This window comes from Papaver somniferum, chromosome 6 (assembly GCF_003573695.1).
Source record: "Papaver somniferum cultivar HN1 chromosome 6, ASM357369v1, whole genome shotgun sequence".
Classification (NCBI taxonomy): Eukaryota; Viridiplantae; Streptophyta; class Magnoliopsida; order Ranunculales; family Papaveraceae; genus Papaver; species Papaver somniferum.
The window spans coordinates 99765078-99770348 of NC_039363.1; the positions used below are offsets into that span (position 1 = coordinate 99765078).

General features: G+C 35.9%; 1 long non-coding RNA gene across 1 annotated transcript; it reads right to left on the minus strand.

The window, feature by feature from the left end:
• Positions 1-999: 999 nt before the first annotated feature.
• LOC113288568 lies at positions 1000-4734 on the minus strand. The gene is made up of 4 exons (XR_003330661.1): positions 4403-4734; positions 3928-4073; positions 3093-3226; positions 1000-1615 (listed from the first exon to the last, which is right to left on the minus strand). It is a non-coding gene; the product is annotated as an uncharacterized LOC113288568 (long non-coding RNA).
• Positions 4735-5271: the final 537 nt, after the last annotated feature.

The window sequence follows — 5271 nt, forward strand, 5'->3', positions numbered from 1 at the left end:
ATCTTTAGCAGGTTTATCAACCCACTTACCGATTTTGATAGCTTCCATCTCCAACTTTGAACTTGAAGTTTTCTTCGCAGTTGTAGTTGATGAATTATTCTCCACAACAATTGTTTCAGGGATAAGTTCTTCATTATTAACTCCTTGTTTGTCGACTGTTGGCCATTTTTTTCACGATCAGTTGTAGGAATCTTTCCTACCTGCTCCGAATTTTTAACCAAATTTGCTTCATCGTAAACGTTCTCACCCTCTTTGCTGTCACTATTTTGAGCATCATCACCCTTTGCTACGGTATCATCTATACCAGTTCCATCATTGTCCTTCACAACATTAAACCTACCTGTGTTAACTTGTCCCGAAGAGGTATCATCCTCATCATCACCCCATCTTTTCTTTGTATCCTGAGCCATATTAAAAACTGATTTTCTCCTCTCCTCCAATATTTTCGAGTTGTTGTTTAATTCCTTTTGATTTGGAGGAACATAATCATTCATGTTACCTCTTCTACGAGCTCTGGCATTATTGTTATTAACAACTCTAGTTTATGCAGCCTTGCCTGACGCTGAAGTTTCATTGTTTGTAGCTGTAGTCCAAAGGGTTGGGTTCATTAGACACATTTTCTGACCGAGACAGCCATCCGCCGTGTTTGGGTTTTGTTGAATCTCGACTAGGGTCAGGTGTATGTATATGCGTCCAGCTCAAAATTGTTAAGGACTTCAATGATCAGAAAACCGTGAGACCAGATTTTCATGTAACAACTACATTCGAATGGTACTCTAAGAGTAGGTACTTCTGTTACATGCGCATATTGGAGGTATGTTTGTTACAGATAGAGGAGTTGACGCTATTTTTATCAAGCAATACTTCTGGTTTGACACAACTGTCAGTGTGTCAACTTGGTACAAATATACTAACTGGACACTTGGTCTTTCAATTTGTCACAATGCAGCAGCTTATTTTTTAACAGGAATAAGTAAAATTACACCAACCAGACTATAATTCAGGCAAAAGTGAGTTGTATTTATTCCCGATAACAAGCACATTTAGAATAAACTATGAGTAAATACAAAATTAAGTGGCTCACAGTTGTAACAAATTCTCTAAGAAGAGATAGTAGTGCATCTGCTATGATTCTCCACACAATCATAACCCATCCCTTAACATAGTATACAAAGCGAAAGATACCAAGGTAGACAAAGACTGTAGAACTATAAACATGTATCCAGTTGCAAGAAGAGTGTGCATTAGATAGGTGTGAGCTAAACTGGTCTCCATACAGGTCTTCCAGCACAGTACAAGCCTCCAACTAGTTTCCTAGTGTCCTGGTAGTTGTGTAAATGTTTCAGCAGCCACTTCTATAATTTGAAAAAGTAGACCATTCTAACATTCTTCAGATGAGAAATTTGTAACACAGCAGCTCTTGAGGTCATCGAAAACATGAGGCAGATCCTCGTTGTGATGATTATGGAATAAAAGTCATTGAAAATAAAGCACAAGTGAAACTGCCGAACTTTTGCAGCTTATTTTTGCATCATTTCTGGAGAGTGACTTTTGATAGAGAACCCCTTTGCAGCTATATATTCTCATGTATAAATGGTAGGAACTACTCCCGCACCTACAACAAAAATATTGCAAGAGTGTTGAATATTCACAAAGAAACAGGGTCTTAGTTCAACCAAAAGAAGGAAGAAAGTACAAAAGTATATTCCCCTACCCCAGGGGAATCTACTTAGTTACAAATGTAACTCTCATCCTTTTCTTCGAGATTAACATAAAAGTTTGCAACAATCATTACCAATATCCATTAGATCAACAACCCACATAAAAAGGACGTCAACAAGAAAGCAGAACGATGTAGGACAAACAAGACATTGTATTTCATAGATATTGTATTCTCGTAGAGAGGTTACACATTTTATATGGTCAGACCTTCCTTACATCAACTTGTGTGACCATTAATACCATAAACTGAAACCTAGAAATGTTGAAATTCCTTCTCATACAAGACTGTCTCGCCTAAACAACCAGAAACCCCTGGAAATATATCATCCTAGATAGTCTTAGGTCCTGATTTCGCCTTATATTTCTAAAATGTATCCAACTCTGTCACCCCGGGGTCTAATTTCTTTGTTCTATGAAAAAAATTAAAATCTATAGGCATACTAAATGTAAATAACAGCTCTCACTAAGGTAATGGTGACAATTAGACTATAGCTTGAGTAAGACTGTTGACGGGGGACAGATAATGGTTTTACCGGAATCAACACAGCCAACCCAGCGGCATGGCTTAATCTTTATGATGAAACAGTTGATAACAAAAGAAACCATACAAAACCTGCAAATCTCACACATTAATTTGCCAACTTTAAAATATAATACTGTGTTAACCACCATTTAACCCCAAAACAAGTGCCAACAGCAGAAAATAAAAACTTATAGGCTTATAGCTTAATAACCCAGATTGCCAGAAGGCACATACATAATACCTAATATTGGTTATCAACAGAACTATAGCTCAATCACCCAAAATGTTAAAAGAGGCGGTAATTCAACACACAAACTAGTTCGTCAAAAACAATACAATTTACAACGTAAGTGCATTAAACTCAATGACGAAAATATGAACTGAAAGATTAATAAGGATACAAATCAATAATAATATTAGATGCATAAAGTTAAGGGTTTCAAATCCTAATAGAAATAAAAGAACAAGCAAGTAATAGAAACACCGGAATTCATCTGACTAAAAAAACTTTTCCACTAAAGCATTAACCCAACATGTAAGATGCAACAAAAAAAACAAATTATGCAGACATAAATTGAGCTAGCATTCGTCGGTAGCAATTGTAATTGAAGTTCCATGTGAGACACAGGTAAAATCATGTTATTCCTTTTCGAAAGAATAGAGCGCGCATACATACAGCTAGCATGCTAAGGAACAGGAATAAACAAAAGGGCCATCATTTTCGTTCGATCAATATCATGTCACTAACTGAATAACCACTGATTAAAGGAATTAAAGCGACGTACCAGCTGGAGTATCATTTTGGCTTGAAAAAAAAAATTGTGCACCGGCAAACAGAAAAGATTACCTCTTAAAAGAACATTGGAAGTCCTAATAACAAAACTGTACATCATGTTCTTTTTTGGCACTCTTATTCTCTTGAACGTCGATTATTGTCTCCAACAAATATGGGGCATTGATTCCTTAATGCACTATGGATACCTAGAAAGCAGTAAAGTGAGATTAATCGCTATCCCAAGAAATAAGTATTTCAGTGAGATTCTTAAATAAAATTGCACATAGGTGATACATATTTGTCTCATTCAAAACTGTTGTATCTACTAGCCTAATACAGTGAGCAAAGTTCAAGAAAAAACAGTACTCATATAGTTCCACAAATTTTGGCTGATTATCAATTTCAGATTCATTTTATAAAATTACAGGAAACAATTACCAATATTATGATTTTCTACTAAAGTATCCCTTGTACTCTTTACCATTTATTGATCGAGCAACAAACCCCACCCTTTCAAAACCGAGCGAAAACTTAAAGGTCACAACACAAATTAAGAGCATATACCACCAGATGGATGACTAGAGTTGAGTCTAATATGGTATATATCCACTAGATGACCGCACAACGGTGGGTGACCGACCAAGAAATAAGGCTTGATGATGGTACTAATTTACGACTGTACATAAGTTGACTGTACCTGGCCGGGAATACAAGTTTTCCTCTCGCGGGCATTCCACAAACAACTAAAGTGTAGGATCCTAATTTCCCTTCCCATGTAAGTAATCCCCTGACCACTTTCTGCTTGCCATTTTATACAAACTACACTAATAGTTACATGCTTATATTGAACACAATCCAAAATTTTGGTATGCAGGTAATACCCATGCCAATCCAATAAATGTTTTACCTTCTCAACAAAAGGAAGGTCCAAGCAATCTTATACTCAAATTCATCACATCCATCTTGATTGCAATAGCATAACTAAAAGCATCAAGGAACCAGAGCTGAATATTGTCTCTCCTGGACCTTGATACTTGTTCTGGAGATGTGCACCTATTTATAAAAACCAAGCAAATTTTAGGTAATCATTTCAACAAACACATAAAGGGCATCAAGTTATCAGCATATTAAGTCAAATGATTAGGAATTAAAACATAGCCTGTTCATTATGGTCAAGACATTTTTTCTTCTTTTTTCGCTGATGAGAAATTGTGAAACAGCACAGTTAAGGAAGTTTAGAAATTACAGCAAACTAAGGGACATGAACCAATCAGAAAACCTACACAAAAGGACATAAACCTATTTAAATCGGTATTTAATTCAAGATTTATAAAATCCCCATGTAACAAGAAGTGTTTTCAATTTAAAACAGATCTTCTTACCCAAAATCAATGCAAGATAACAAGGAACGGGATGAATTGATATATCTTCCTTTTCTCCATCTTTAAAATCTCTGAAAAATGAAGAACTTCATGAGAAAAAAACTGAAAAAACATATGGGTTTTGGTTTAGGGTTGATTAACCACTAGATGCGTCGTTTTTATTTGGTTGGAGAAAATAATCGACTTCTTGCTTATTGATATTATGGGGGTGAAAAATGAAAGGGTCGGGTTCTATTCATGGGGTGAAGTGGTCAGGTTCTATTCATGGGTTTTGTCGAAGGGTTTCAAGCTTGGAAAGAAAAGAACAAAAAACGAAGAGCAGAGAATCACAAGATTCGGTTAGGTTTTCACGGGAGAAAAGAAAATTTAGGGGAAATAAAATAATGCGCAAAAATTTGGTTGTTCCCGCCGACCAAAATTTGGTGGTAATCCATGTCCCTTTTTTGTGTTTGCAATAATATTCGTTACATTACAGATTCTGGTTTTCTATTAGTCGGATAAACACCATACGGATCACACTTGTTCTTGTGTTAATTATATTTTTCAATTTAATCTAAAATTCAATTTGATAAACGATTTAAATCTACAAATTTTACATAGGAATGTACCGGGCGGATCAGTGGATAATCTTATATGGGCATTACCTTATAAGATTTGATCCATTTTTTGATATGAAAGTTGACAAATCTACAAAAATAATAATAATAATAATAAGATCCAGGAAATCTTCATCTTCAACACCACACAGCCACGCTTCATCCCCTACTTCATCTCCATCTTCATCCCCATCCTACTACAACGCCTGCTCTCCATCGAACCCCCAAAACACATCGCAGTCCCAACACCCATCTACTTTAACTCAAAGCAAC